Source organism: Phodopus roborovskii, unplaced genomic scaffold, assembly GCF_943737965.1.
Source record: "Phodopus roborovskii unplaced genomic scaffold, PHOROB, whole genome shotgun sequence".
In the NCBI taxonomy this organism is placed as follows: Eukaryota; Metazoa; Chordata; class Mammalia; order Rodentia; family Cricetidae; genus Phodopus; species Phodopus roborovskii.
This window is the reverse complement of record NW_026125295.1, coordinates 20,172,369-20,188,257: the sequence shown is the minus strand read 5'-3', so window position 1 is coordinate 20,188,257 and position 15,889 is coordinate 20,172,369. Positions and strand designations below refer to the sequence as shown.

The 15,889-nt window shown below is 45.2% G+C and overlaps 1 pseudogene; it reads right to left on the bottom strand.

Moving 5' to 3' along the window:
* LOC127234215 (60S ribosomal protein L7a-like) overlaps window positions 1–8,926 on the bottom strand; it is a 114,472-nt pseudogene extending 105,546 nt beyond the window's left edge.
* Window positions 8,927–15,889: the final 6,963 nt, after the last annotated feature.

Sequence of the window (15,889 nt, the reverse complement as noted above, 5' to 3'; positions counted from 1 at the left end):
TAAAATTTTTAAAAATTTTACTTCCCTCTTACAAATTGTCTCCTGATTGACTTTATCATCTATGTTACTCTATTCTCTAGGTATTTCTTCATTATCTAACTGTACCATTTTTGAAGTCACTAATCACATATACAATTGGTAAAACATTATAACAATACTGTCAAACTAAAACAGATACAGAAATATACTTTAAATTAATTAAAGACAATCAAGATACCATCAATGACCATAGAGTAGAAAATGGCAAAATAATAGAGTAAGCTATGAAGTTAAAAACTAATAAGTGTAAACTCTGTAATAGCAATAATGTAGAGAAATAATGGGAGAGCGTATGGGACAGAAAGGAAGAAAGGAGAATCTAGATGAAATGGAAGTAACATCAAGCAGAAGACAGGGAAGGTTAGGAGAAAAAAAATCAAGAGATTAAAAATGTAAGTTCACATCATTAAAAAGGAACTAAAATGGAAGGAGCAGTAAACAGAAGACAGAAGAAGGTTAGAGAACAGAGAAAAAAAATCAAGTGAAAAATCCAATTTCCCCATAATCTAAAAATGTGTAAGCAAAATCAGAGAAATATAAGGAGAATATAAAATATTTAAACTGTTTTTAGAAGTAAAAATAATAGCAAGAATGTCATAGAAGGGAACAAAGGAACTCAAGGAACAAAAGAGAAAAATCACAAAGATCATGATGAATGGTGGTGTAGGCAGACAGGGGAGTCTGCCAGGGACAGGAGTTGGTCAGGGCCTCCTTCCTGTGTGACAGGAGCTGCTTCTCAACACTATCTGTTTGTTGGGGCACATGCTTCTGGGAATGGTTTCCTTAATTTTAAAGAGACACACGAAGAAGAGGTTCTCTCTAGGCCCTTTTGCATTGTTGTGTGAGGCTAAGATTACTGTTGCTGCTGCACCCATCTTACCACATGCTCAGAGAGGCAGAGCTGAAAGGCAGATGTTAAGAACCTGGGTCCTGTAGGATGTGACATCCTCTGGATTACGTGGAGTGTGCCCCAATTCCTCATGCTATGTGAGACAGTATCCTTAAGCCTTCATGAAGTGATGGAGGCCAGGGTGGTCTGTAGTTCATTTCAGCAGCATTTTGTCACAGTAATTCATGAGAACCCATCTCTGCTTGTCTACTTGTCTGGTTCTCTGACACGGTCAACAGGGTCAATTTCTTGCTCTGTGTAGTTTTGTAGACCAGGCTGGCCTCAAACTCATAGAGATTCAGCTGCCTCTGCCTCTGGGTGCTTGGATTAAATGTATGCACCATAACCACCCAGTTTCTGCAGTAGTTCTATTGATTGACATCACTCATCTATGAGAAGAGCTAGGATCCCACTTTAATGATGGAGAGTCCTTCCGAAACTATTGTCCACAGCCTTTTGCTTTTTCCTCCTCAAGCTGGAAAAACAAGAAGGCAAGCTCCCCCATTTTATGAATTTTTTCCTTCCCTAGTCCTCACATTTCTGTGTATCTCAGACATGATAATTTTGTGAGCAACAAAGTTACACATAGTACATTTTATTTCTTAACTGCACCAAGTGATCTTAGATGCTAAAAAACAAAAAACAAACAAAAACAAAAACAAAAACAAAAAAAAACAAGAACAGATAGTGCCCAATTTGTAAATTAATTGGGGGGGGGTATAACTCTTATCTTTTAGTGGGTTGCTTGAACTCAGAGTGCTTCTCCCCACTCCAGAAACAATGATAGTTGGATTAAAAGTGTTGCCCACAAAAGTCTACATAATCTACAATTGCTACAGCCTTGTTCTTTAATAACTATACTAACCGAGTTAGTGCTGGCTATGTATGCTGTGACTAGATGATATTCTGGTCTTTATGCTATCTCAATGGTTTAATTCTAGAAGAACTTCATGTCAAAGTGAACCAGAGCAGAGATATGTTGGGTAACTTGCCCAAGGGCACTCAGCATGTGTATAGTAAAACTAGGACCCTGGGATCTCTCTGGCCTCAGAGTTGGTTGTTTTCACACTCGCTCTGTCCGCCTGATGGGTCTCACTTACTATCTTCATTAAGGTTTCTATGGAAAAGTGCATGCTAAATTCTGTTTGCTATGCCAAGAACACATCTCTCAGCCCTGGCAACCGAAGTCCCCTTTGCCCTTCCAATTCCCCGTGCTTCTCCTCAGTAGATTCAGGGGAGAGAGGGTGTGAGAGATAATGAGATAGAGTGAGACTGAGAGGGAGAGAAAGAGAGAAAAGGAGAGAGACACATACACAGACAGACACACAGAGCAAGAGTGAGTGAGAGACTGTCAGACACACAGACACACACATACAGAGCAAGAGAGAGCAAGCATGAGAGAGAGCGAGAGAGAGAGAGAGAGCGAGAGAGCGAGCACTAGTAAGCACTTTGGCATGAACCCATACTGTTATTCCTAGGTGGTACCCAGCCCTGGCTTTTGCATGCCCCACCCCACATCCTCTTGGGTAGCGGAACTGGAGGTGATACTCATCTCTTGATTCTATTTCTGCTGCTTTACCAACTGTGTACAGCCCAACCATTGAAGCAGACTTGAGAAAAGGGCTTGGCGATTTTTCAAGTCACATCTTAGACATTGTCAACATTCAATGAAATGTGGTTAAAAAAAAACCAAAAACAAACAGTGGGATTTCTGATGGCCCCTCATTCCTCTCATTTGGCAGCTCACTAGGCAAAGACCATTAGAGACTTCCTCATACTTCATCTCAGCCACCCCTTTATAAGCCCCTCCCTCTGGCTCTAGACTGGACGTTCTTTCCCCACCAGGTTACTCCCTTGTTCTTCTGGAAATGTTGACAGCTTGTAAAAGCTGTCAAGTTGCCTAATGCTTCCCGCTGGCCTTCATTACACCAATGTGCAGTCATGGCTTCTTATTTGAAAGGAACTTCTGGTTCAGGTTTTGTAGTTTCCTTTTATGGCATTTTCAACACTGTCTACTTCCCCAAAAGCCAGTTCTAATTCTCCTGCTTCCTGGCCATCCCCTTCCGATGCATCCTTTACTTCTGGGAGGAAGATCTTGTGCTGTCCCCCCTGCCTTTGGTTATGATTAATATTACACTGAGGTCTCATCAATGTAGTCTTAATTACATGTAGTTGGTGCAGTAGTTTGGACCTGGTTTTATGCTTCTTTTCTTTTTATTTCTTAAGCTTCATCCCGAATTTTACTACTTTCCTGGTGTATTCAGAGGGCAAAAGAAGACAGTACGCAAACAGGTTTACCAGTGAAACTCCTGAACCCAGGGACACTCTGGTTGCTGATTGGTCAAGAGGAGGAACTTCCATCCTCTATTGACTCTCTTTTTAATGTTTTCACAGATAATTGGGAATTGGCTTTATAGAGTGGAAATCACATGGAAAACAAAATAGGAAGATGTTATCAACGTGATCGACAGGCAATATATACAAGCTAATGAACACGTGGCTGAGAAATTAGTCAGGATTTTTAGGAACCAATGATTTAAAGTTATTGCCAAAACAAATGAAAAGTGTTCCCTTTGGGAGCTGAGCATCCGTGGTCTCCACAGACCTTTACTGCCATTAGTTGATTAATTAATTCATTAACACTCGTAGAATACAGGGTATTGACTCCATATGGCACTGAGCAGGCAGTTGGATTTCTTTAGAAAATTTCTTGTCGACGAAGGCACAGAAATAGTAAATAATTAAGCTGGGAGCTGCCTGGTTGTGATCTTTTATTGATCAAGGCAGAGATTTGAGAGCAGGAAGGCTTCGGGCAGTCTCTCCAACCTGACTCTATTTGCCCAGTGATGACATGTGGCCGTGAGATGCTTCTTATTATTATAAAGCCTTTATGGAAGAAAACAAGCTGGCGACATGCTTATGGGCAGAGTTACTCCTGCCCGAGGTTAATCTCCCCTGCCATGAAGACTGAGCATTTTCTGGTGGCTTCCCAAGAGGTCGTGCAAATGAGATGACAAGTGTGCTGCCTGCTTCCTTCTCAGCCTTGGTTTCATTAAGCTGGGCCTTAATGCCTTTTTCTCCCTAATAAAGCTATTAGGCCAATGACTTATGATCGTGTAGCCCAGTGAGACCTCCAGGGAGTGAAGTAGGGGCCAAGCAGAAGGGCTTGGGCATGGAGCGATGACAGAGAAAGTGGTTGGAGCCTTTCTGCCTGGTGCGATTTTTGTTATTTTCCTCCAAGGGCGCCAAATTTGTTGCCCCAGCAGTGGGCACTACTCGGAGCTTCTCTGCTTCACTGAGGTTCTTACCTTCTGGGTCTGCAGTGGGATCCAATGGGAGGGAGAGAGGGAGGTGGGATGGACAGCTGTCTCCTGGGCTAACCCTCCCCAGTCTCATCCTGCTCCAATTCACTTGGCTCCTCAGTCATTGCCCTTCTTCTTCTCAGAGAAACTTCTTGAAGGAATAAGTCCCACTCACATCTCCAACTCCTGGACACATCCCAGTCTGGGATTTTATGCTTTGCTCATACCTACTCCTTGGTCTCAAGGGCATTTCGAATCTCTGCAGGTCAATGTAACAGGTAGTCATGTAATTCATCTGTTGCTGGTATGTTAGGGTTCAAGAATGACCCACAGTTCTTTCTTCATATTTTAGCCTTTGGTACCTTTGGGACCTCCCACATACATGCTCGCATGCGGGCGTGCATGCCTGTGTGTGCTGCACACATTTATGTGCATATACATGTGCAAGTGTGTTTGCACGTGTGAGTGTGGAAGCCAGAGTATTTCAAGTATCCTCCTCTATCATTCGCCACATCATTATTAATTTAAATGATTAATAACTATAAATTATTACTTATAGTACTAAATAATATAAATAAATTAATTATTAATGCCACCATCAATAATTATATCATCACTAACAATAAGGATGATGATGGTGGTGGTGGTGGTGATTTGAGACACAGTCTTTCAGTGAACCTGGAACTTGCTGTTTGATGAGCAGACTCCCAGAATCCTTTTTGTGTCTGTCTTACCAGTGCTGGGGTTACAGGAACATGCTTTTACATGGGTGCTAGGGATGGAAACTTGGTCCTCACGTTTGCAAACAAGCACTTTATGCAATGAGTTATCCCCTCCAGCCCTGTCAGAGTGGTGTTAGAATACAAATCTGGTGTTGCTTCCTGATGATCTCATTTAAATAGCTTTTTTCCTCCCTTGCTTCCCCCTCCCACACCTCACTCGTCTTTCTGTCTCTCATTAAACTTGAGATCCTCCAGTTTCAGTTTCCCAAGTGCTTGTATAACAGGCGAGGGTCATCATAGCTTGTGGAAAGTGCTTTCATTTCCAGCTTTTTATTTTGTCCTCCATCATTTCTTCTGCTCTGACCACACCCCATAATTTGTCGGATTAATACAGGATCCTGCTCAGTGCCAGCTTGGTACTGAGAATCAACACATCTATCACCTCCTCCAGGAAGTCTTCCAGGCTGGTCCCTGCTGCCTAGCGAATCAGACACCATTCTCTGTACTCTCACGGTTCTCTACTCTTCGCTCAATTGCATCCCTCCTATCAGGCTTTCTAATTTTATTTCAGCAGGCTGTGTATCTCCTGCTAGGCTGTGGAGTTGTTCAGAGGAGAAACTGCCTTCTACATCCCACTCTCCCGGGGGGCTTGGTTCACTGCCAGGTCCAGAGAAGGGCATAGTAACGACGTTGTGAATGAACATCATTGAGTCCCCACCTTTGTCGGGGCTGCTGGCCTGTGCTGGCACTGTCAACTGCCTGCAGTAGGCATAGCTTGCCCCTCTGGCAGCTCCATGTCTACTCGAAAAGCATGGGACTAACTAGGGTTTGATCTCATCCTACCTGTTTCATTTTGGCCCCAGGGAGCTGGTCCTGGCATGTGCTAATTGGATGATGGCATTGAGTCCAGCTGGTTTTGCAAATGTGGGCACAGGCAGTGAGCAGAGCACAGCTCAAACAGAATCGTCTGGGAACTCCTTTGATTCTCTAGGCTAAACCATCTGACCCTGCCCTTCCGGGAACTTGGCATCACTCTCCTAAACTATTATTGATGAGGCCACACCTCAGAGACCGGCTCTGGGACAGAGACTGCTGCCGCTGCTGCTGCTGCTGTACACTCAGGCTGTTTAACCCTGAAAGTCCTTACTCTGTCCGTCTTCGCAGTGGGCAGCATGCAGATTAGTCACGTGCTCTGCCAAGTGCTCCAGGCACAAGCCCTTCTGACAGCGTCTGTTTTAGCACAGATGGTTAGGTGTATAGTTGGGAATGCAGCAAAATCCGAGGGAGAAAGCTGGGGCGGGGGTGGAAGTGGCAGCTGGAAGTGGCAGCCTTGTCTCCTTAGGTGATATGGGTACCCCAAGGATGAACTGTCTGGGCTGTAGGTGCTGATTACAAATGAAACTGAGAAAGGTTTCTTCTGGTCTGAGCAGAGCTCTGCATCTTTCCCTCCCTCCTCCCTACCTTGGCAGATTCTTCTACTTCTAGTGGTCTAGGGTGGACCAGCCAGCGGTGCAGAAGGCCAGCCGAGGAAGATCTGAGCTCCGCAGCCCAGCTTTGCATCTACAGGGTCTTCACCGCAACCCCTTGTGAACGCTGATCTGCACTGTTCTGCTTGTCAAAGGACAGCTTTCTCCTGAGGATCTCCTCTCAGGTCATGTGTGTCACTGGAAGGCAGTGGTCCCGTCTCTCTTTGGTAGGTGTGTGTGTGTCCGGGACTCTGCAGAATCTAAGAAAAGTGGTGACAGCCATCCCTGGAAAAGCAAGCAATTCCCCACATGTGCGTGTTGGTTTGATTTAATTCATTTTAGGAGACAAGGCTGCCAAGGTGGAACCCTTGCTGCATTACCCTTTGCTTTTCTGGACCAAAGTCTCCCGTGCACTGGCTGTCCTCTTTAAGCCCCAGACACACTTGTCCCCTTCTCAGCAGCCCCATAGCATGCGGCCCCTGCAGCAGAGCAGAGCCCAACAGAGTGTGCATCTCTGGCTCTCAGGATCAGGTTGGTGTGGGGGCTTCCCTGGCTCCTACACTGCCTTCCCACTTATTCACGGAATGACCTCGAGGGCTGATTGATTAGCTATGCCGAGCACCAGTTTCCTTACTAAGAAGTGAGCATTGTCACAGCTCAAGCCCCACAGGGGTTATTGTGAGAACTCAATAGGGTCCCACCTGTTTCGGCTGTCTGCAAGGACTGACTTAGGTGGACACAGGGCTTGAACCCTTTATTCTCTGTCCCTTGTGCCTAGTACAGGGTCTCTGTACAATAGATATTCTATTACCATTGGTTGAAAAGGAGGTAGAATCCATGGAGATACATTTATAGCCAGGAGAGCCTGCTAAAGCCACCAGACAGGCGGCAGTAAGAGAGGACCATTAAAGTTCCCATCCTACCAGGCTCTTGTATTTTCTTAAGGTTGAAGAGCTGGTCACTTAACCTAGAAGTTGGCAAGTATAGATTAGAAGAAATAATGTGAAAACTGTAGCAGATCTATGTAGAAGCCTTGGCTTTGGAGCCAGAAATGAGTTGAAAACTGGAGTTTGAACAAGGCTTGATTCTTAGGGCCCCCATTTCCTCATGAAACATGGAGGGGCTGGCAGTTGTCCTGTATGACTCTCGTGCATACTTGACTAAGTCGAGAGAGTAAAACCATATTTCAGCACAGAAGATGTGGGAGGATCGGGGTTTCCGGCTGCAACTGGAAACGATGGAAAGCTGAACAAAATCAAGTTGTAGAAGTGGGTGTGTAGCTGTCCTCAGCTTGCACAGTGGTGCGTATGGCAGAAACCTTCCAGTGGAGACTGCATTCATTTGGATCTTGGCTTCCTCACTAGCCTGCTCTGTGAGCTGCGTAAGTCAGTTAACCTCTGCCAGCTCCAGGTTCTTTCTAAAATGAAGATGATGCTACCTAGTGCATGAGTTACTTAACTATGGGGACACATGCAACACACCTTGTCTCTGGCATGTATCGAGTGCCTGCTTGGAGGCAGTTTTATGAATATCCTCATTGGAGGGTGAAGAAAGGGGGTATCTATGCTGCAGACCTCACCTTAGGCTGAAAAGCTCACTAGGGAATGGGGTTCAGTCTTAGATTCTTGAGGAATTACCATGCTTTATAGTTGCATCTTCACAATGTACTGACAACCTATAGGTGGGCCAAGCTGGGAGAAAGGCCAATGACCTCTAAGCCCTAGGTACCACAGAGATCCTTTATAGTCCAGAACAGCATGCTGTTTGCAACTTGCCCTATTAGAGATGCTCTGTGCATTCTTCCTGGACAGCCGGTGCCTTCCCTCACTAGTCCTTTAGAACTCCTGCCAGCTAAGGTTTCCATCCTAAGCACAGGAAGTCCACCTCAGGTTACCTGAGGGCAGAGGCCATGTGGACCCAGGCCTCTGTGCAATCCAGCTCCTCCAGGAGAGCCTGTCCCCGCCCCAGGGAGATTGCTGGGGTTCGTTCATATTCATCGTCACTTGGAGCTGCACCTTTTCTCCAGGCTGTGCAGGGATGTGCATCACCATGGAAACGCTAGAGGTGAAATCACTCAAGTGTTGGCAAGCGGAGTTTCTCTCTGGAGCTTGGAAAAATGGAGAGCAGGCTTGTGGTGTCACAGACAGGAAAGATGCCCTTAAAACAACCCGAGAAACTCTATTCCATTTGGGGACTTTCCCTTTAAATAAAAGCAGAACAATAAAGGAAAAGAGAAGTATTTTCTGTCTTTGGATCAGCTACCCCAGAGAGCCCATTTGGAATGGACATGCGGATCCTTCTGGCTTTTGTAACCTGCTGCCCTTTTGTAGACTGGATAACACGTTCTGCCTGAAGTTGCTGTTTTAAAGTCATGAAGCTGGAGCCCACAAGTGTGGTGTTTTGTGTCTGTTGGCCGATTTCTGGTTCTTTGTCTGATTTGGGGGCCCAGAAGATATTTGTTAAATAAGTATTTGACAGGCTGCTGGTGGCTAAGGTCAGTGAGGACATGTTCATACACTCAGGGGGACTTGAGATAAGTTGCCCTAGTACCGGCTCATGGCCAGCTTGCCCTCAGACTTGTCAGGGCATGTGGTAGCTCCTGCAAACGATTCAGCAGCTTTGTCCCTGGGCAGGAGTGAGGATGAGGAGCAGGGTATGGGAGACTGGGTGTGGGTGCTGGGTGGTAAGGAATTTTGGCTGGTTAGGGGACCTGAGCATGCCCATGGCTTAGAGGTGGCCATCAGTGTAGATCACCTGATAATTCTACACGATTCTTTCTGGATCAGTTTTATTCCACTGGGGATAAAGAGGCAGTGATAGCGCTTCTCCTTTATTCAGAACGGTCTGAAATACATTGTGAAAAAGCCTCTCATCCTTCCTTTCTCCCCCCTCCCTTTCACTCCCATCCTATCCATCTCTTCCTCCCCTCCCTGCCGTCCCATGTTCATTGAGTGCTTGTCAGGCTTCAGGCATTATTGTGTAGCGCTAAGTTATAGCCATCCAAGAAATAGCCTCTGGTCATGAAGTTAGAGTGAATATATCACACATGAAGACACTTCTTTACAGTTCTTGGTTTTCTGTTTTTATCAGGGACTCTGGTACTAAGTCAAGGTCATTAGAATATACAGACTGACAGGTAGATAGGCCAGTTGACCCTGAAAGTAAGGAGAAGGTTTTGCTTTTTCCAGTCCCCTAAAATATCACGTGATCTATTTTCCTCTGTGCTGTTAAGGACAGGCTTCCACTTCTCAGAGCCTTAGTTTCTCCATCTTCAGCTTCAGCCAGAACAACTAGGAGACCCTCAGTGGTTCTCATCTAGGTGGGCTGAGGTTTAGAAATGTTGGCCTCAAGCAGTGCTGTTTTGCCTAGACTATGGGGAGTAGATGATAGCATCTCATGGGGTACAGGCAATTCTATGGGATGGGGTTTGGAGGCTGGAGGGGATTAAGCTCTAGGAGGCTGTAAGACAGGAGATTCTGCACAGAGATCCAGGATGTCCACAGAGTCAGGGCAGGTAGTATTCCCCATTGTCAAGCATCTGATCAATATTTCCAGAATTACAATGATGAACAAAGTAGACTTATAAAAGAGCCAACAAGGAGGATGTCCAAATACTCAAGGGGATAAGACCAATCTTTCAGGGAAGAGTCTAGGAAACCATTCAGATAGGGAGGCCAGATATTCTCCTACCATTGTAAAATGAGGGCTACTTATCCTTAGCTTGGGGGGGCTTGTGAAATGGTCCTTTACCTGATTCACTGGTCCTTAGGGGCCCTTGGTCATGTCACCTTCCACTGCTGTGTAAATCCTTGGTAAGGTTACTGTTGCAGCAAAGAAAGGCTTGCTTTCTTGCTGAGGGCTCCAGGGACATGCAAAGATGCAAGAGGACTGGAAATGGTGTCGCAAACTATACCTTTGCTATGCAACCTGATCCCTCTCTTCCAGCAGAGGCTAAAGTTCAACCAAACTATTCTTGTTTCTTCCTTCACACCTGACTGCATTTCCTCAGCCTCCCTTGCACTCAGATGTAACCACATGACTAAGTTCCAGCCAAGGGGAGATGAGCAGAAGACACCCACTACCAGGACTAGCAGGAAATGTCCCAAGGTGCAGACTAACACAGTGACCTATGTGGAAGGCAGTAGAAGCATGGTTTAGAAACAAATCAGGTTTCTAATTACTGCTCAAGGGAAACTGGCTTGCCTGTGAGCAACACTCATTCTTTAGGGCTTTCTACAAGTAAGAAACACGAGCATGCCAGGTCTAAGCTGTCCTACATGCTTGGGTTCTTCCCATGGTGTGGCTTCCAAAGCTGGGACTTTTGGATCACACTAGCGTTAGCTCAGATCTCACGATCTCCACACACCAGTGTTGAAATGATGAACATTCTCTCTCTGACCTTCAAACTCCTCATCTGTACAATGGAGATGTAGGTTCTTCAAAGAATTGTGTGCTCCATGAGATTCAGCGCCAGAAGCACTCATTGCCATAGTTAGGCTTCCACTCAGAAGTATCTCTGATTTCTGTTGTGTTTAATGTTGTGATTGGAGCTCCTTCAACTAAGCTGCTCAGTGGCTCTGAATATATTGTAATTGGTTTAGATCCAATGACACTTGGATCTGAGCAGATGTCTAATTGACATCCACACAAGGATACTTGCTTCTTGTGACGTGAGTACTAATATCCCTTTATCTTGATTAGCAGGCCCATTAAATAACTAGTCAGGCAACCAGATCTTCAGGTCACTAGAACATAGGGTAACTCATCCAGATTTATTTAAGACATCAGTCTTTGTCCTAGACCTTGGTATTTCAGGCCACCTCCAATGGCATTGGTGATGATTTGAAAAGCTTAATAAATTCCAAGGGGCTTAAAATTTTCTTCATCTAATAGAGTATTTTGTTCATGTTTCCCCCCTCCCTCAACTTCTCCCTGATCCTTCCCACCTCTCTACTCACTCAATTTTATGTTCTTTCTTTCAAAACAAAAACAAAAATTCAAGAAACAAAGCAAATAAACAAAACACATAAAAAACAAGAAACAATAAAAAAACCTTCAAAAACACAAAAATGACAATCAAAGCAAACAAGCAAAGACCAATATGACAAAAAATGCATGAACAAAGCAAAATGAAATAAAAAACTCACAAAATTGCTGGCAGTGTGGCTGATAGACTCAGTAACACTTCATTTGAGAAAACTGATTTTTCCCAAGGGACTTTTGAAAAGATTGTGTGGAACATTCTTAAGCCCCTTGGGTCAAGAGTCATGTGGTGACTTTGATGAATGTTCAGGATTTTCTTTCTAGAGACTCTTCCACGTACATACTGATGGTGTTTGCATATTACTGAGATATGTGCCTCTGTGTTAGTCAGCCATCCTTGCCTCTAGCAAAGAATCTGGCATAAATAACCTAAAAGGAAGAAGAGTCCATGGCTAGCTAGCACCGCTGTTTTCATGCCTGCATCAGGACAGCAACATGGAAGAGAAGGGTAGAGGAAGCATCCCTAAGGATGTCCCCCTATGAGCTTCCCTTTCTGTTGGCTTGATGCAGGTCAACACGCGGCCTTACAAGCACCATGTTGAGCACCATGTTGGAAGCAGGCACACCACACCTTCTTCAAAGGCATTCTCAATGACTTACTCCTGTCTCCCAATAGCCCATTCAACATGGACTCAGCGATGGAGTTAGTGCTTTCTTCATCAAATGGCACCGCCAGCTGGGGATCAGATCTTCAACATACCAGTCTCTTGAGGGAAGACTCTTCATATCCAAATCCTATTAGCCTCTACGGAGTGTGAGCCCCTGACTGATAGAATTGGTTTGGATAACTGTCTGGCATTCTTGAGGAGATGCAGTCTCTTTCTGGGGGAGGGAGCTCCAGGCAGCATCCCCGCCTGGGCCACAGCTAAGTGAGAAAAATCCAAGCACTTTTCTCATCAAGCTCAAATCAACTGTGTGAAACCTCAGAGGGACCTCCTCTGTGCCTTCCTAGTCGTCTCTATCTGAACAGTCCTACAGGTTCTGAACGTTAATCAGTGTCATCGTGAGTCTGCTGATGTTACGAAGAACTTAATTGGTTCTTTGGAGGAAAATGAGTCACCATCAGGAGAATAAGCTGCAGGGCAGGAACACACAAGGGGGAAAGGGAAATGAAACTGCACGTGGAAAAGATCAAGTGTGCCCTTAACGCTTCTCCTAGGCTGCAGTCCCAGATGAGCCCACTTTTGCTGATGGAGCTTAAAGAGGGTTTCAGAACCGTGGAGACAAAGGGTGTGCCTCCCCTGCTTTGTTTCTCTCCTTTTCTGCATGTGGCACCATATCCAGCAGTGGGGGAAGAGGACAGACCATCCGCCTGACTGTCAGAGTTGATCACTGCTGACCTTATCAAAACACAGAATCAATACACTCTCCTCCCAGCAGCCCAGAAAAATCATAAGGATTTTGAACTGAAGCAATTTGAAGTGCAGAATCGCATGAATCTGGAGACAAGTCGGTAAACTGTTGGGTCTCCGAATCCTTCCATGCCCTTCCCGAGAGTCAGGCAAGACCAATAACATCACTTAGAATTCTGTTTAGGGTTGGAGAGGCATCCAAAGAAATCTTTGATAATCAGCCCACCTCCTAGCTGGATGGTATTCCAGGCTCATGGCACCAGGCTGCTTTGAAGGAGCCCTGAAGGAGGCTGGGAGAGTAGGCTTCATCTTCCCCAGGATCACTCAGTAAAGCCTCTCCAGGCCTGGCCCTAGAGAAGTCTACAAGCCTTTTACATTTGGAAAAACCAAGTTGTGTTCTGTCTCCCTCTCACTTCTTTGTTCTTTTTAAAAAATATTTTTTTTCAGATTTGCTTTTTTTTTGTTTTGATTTTTTTACTCTTTTCCTCCTCCTCCCCTTCCTTCCTTCCTTCCTTCCTTCCTTCCTTCCTTCCTTCCTTCCTTCCTTCTATCCTTCCTTCCTTCCTTCCTTCCTTTTTTTTCCCTCAGACGAGACAAGTCTTGAAAGAAGGTTGGATACAGATGCCTGATATCCTAGTTCTTAAGAGGCTCCAGCAGGCTGGTCTTGAGCTCCAGGCAGGTTGGGTTACACAATAAGCCTTTGGCTCAAAAAACTGACCAAAACAAAGTTCCCAGAAGACTGGGAGAAAGGAATGGAGGAGGAACTAGCTGTGGGCAGAATGGGAGTTAGATGGGACCATCTTCGTGGAGGAGGCCTATCTTAAAGGAGAAGACAGAATCATGGCCATGTGATGGTTTGGGTTGGGAGGAGAGTCTATTTGCTCCAGAACATCAGACTGGTTCCTTATGCCAATAGGAACTGAATTCCCTTTGGCCATATCTTCCATCTCTCCTCTGGCCTTCTTGGTTTTTAAGGGCAAACCATACTCTTGAGAACTGTGATCCAGCTACTTCCTAGCATTCCTACAATCTCAGAAACTGTAGCAGCAGGAGCCAGTATAACTCAGGGGCCCAGGACTGTTGGAATATCCAGAAATTCTCCTTACTGTCCTTGTCCATCCAATGGTTTTCCTCATTCAGTAGTGGGTTTCTGTAGACAGACTTTCTTTTCCGCTGTCACACCCAAATAATGACATGGAGATTTGTTATTAATTATGAAAGCTTAGCCTTTAGCTTAGTCTTGTCTCAACTAGCTCTTATAAATTAACCCATTTAGTAATCTGCACTGTCAAGTGGTGATGCCTCTCTTTTATCTTGCACCTCCTGTTTTCTCTCCATCTGGTGACTCTGCCTTTCTTCTTCCTAGAGTCCTCTCTGTCCCTGGAAGTCCCATCTAACCTCTTCCTAGCTATTGATCATTTAGCTTTTTATTATACTAACCACAGCAACACATTTTCACACAGTGTACAAATAGCCCACAACAGGTTCCTTATGGGAAAGAACTGACCTCACACTCCAACCTAGGAGTTACATAGGGCGGGGTTGGAGACAAGAGTTCCAAAGGGACTCAGAGCTTACTAGGAAAGGCAAGTCTAACCTCATGAGCTGATTAAAAATATATTTATTTTGTGTGTGTGTGTGTGTGTGTGTGTGTGTGTGTGTGTGTGTGTGTTATGAGTACATGTGTGCCATGTCATATACATGAGGACAGAAGGCAATCTGGTTCTCTCCTTATACAATATGTATACAATATGAGTTCTGATATTGAACTAGGGTAGTCAGGCTTGGCTTGGCAGCAGGCACCCTTAGCTCTGGAGGCATGTGGTCAGTCCTCCAGCTGGTTTTACCATTGCTGCTTATACAGAAACATTGTAGCCAACCATTCTGTGGCCATAAGATTTGTTGTAGAGCAAGAACTAGGGCCTCAAATCCCATGGCTCCTTCCCTGACCTCACTGCATGCTTATACATGATCATGCCTTTGAACATTTGACATCCTCAGCCTGGAAAGCATCCCACCCAGACAAAATTAATTGCTTTGCTTTCTGAGCTCCCAAAGGACTTTATACTTGCCTTAAAAATAAAATGAAGGGACAAGTCCCCTAGAGCACAGGGGATGTGGGGGGGGCAGTGAATGAAGAGAGAAGTAGGAGAAAGAGAGGGGGAGGAGAGGAAAACACATGCAACTAGGAAGATTGAGTCAGGGTAGGAATAGAAGACAGAAGAGAGAGAGAGAGAGAGAGAGAGAGAGAGAGAGAGAGAGAGAGAGAGAACATAAAAGAGGAGCCATTATTGGTTTGAAGAGAAAACTGAACCTAAAGAAAGGTCTAGAGACCTACAAGACTGCCGCCAACTAACAATTTTAGCATCCGTGGAAAGGCTACCATAAATACCATTCCCGGATAATGAGATCAACAACTAACTTATCCATAGAACCCTCATCTAATACCTGGAAACAGAAGCAAACACCCATACCTAAACACTGAGTCGAACTAGAATCCAGATGCAGATGGAGAAGACAAGAACAGGTTGCAGAAACACATAGAGACAGCAGACCTGAACAAGGAGGAGCTAACGGGCCCCCAGACTGATAGCTGGGAATCCAGCATGGGACTGACTCAGGCCCCCCTGAATATGGGTCTCAGCCAGAAGGACTGAGCAGTCTAAGGGACCTCAGACAGTGGAGCCAGGAGGTATCCCTGGTGCACAAAAGGGCTTTGCGAACACATCCCCCATGGAGGGATAACTGCCTTAATCTAGAGACAGGAGAGAAGCCCTAGTCCCTACTTCACATGACCTGTCAGATCTACATGACCCCACCTGGATGGCATTGCCCTACATGTGGAATTGGGGTGGGGGGATGGGATGGGAGGGTGGTTAGGGTGCAAGTGAGGGGCCAGAGAGAGTAAAAGGGAGGGAAGGAGGGAGAGGAAACTGGGATCCACATGTAAAATAATAAATTAAGTAAAAAAATAAAATGAAATGAAATAACTGCTCATATTGTCTTTACTGGTTGTTTGCTTGGCTGTCTCCTCTTATGCAAGCAATTCATCTGTTCCACAAAGGTGTATCTTTGC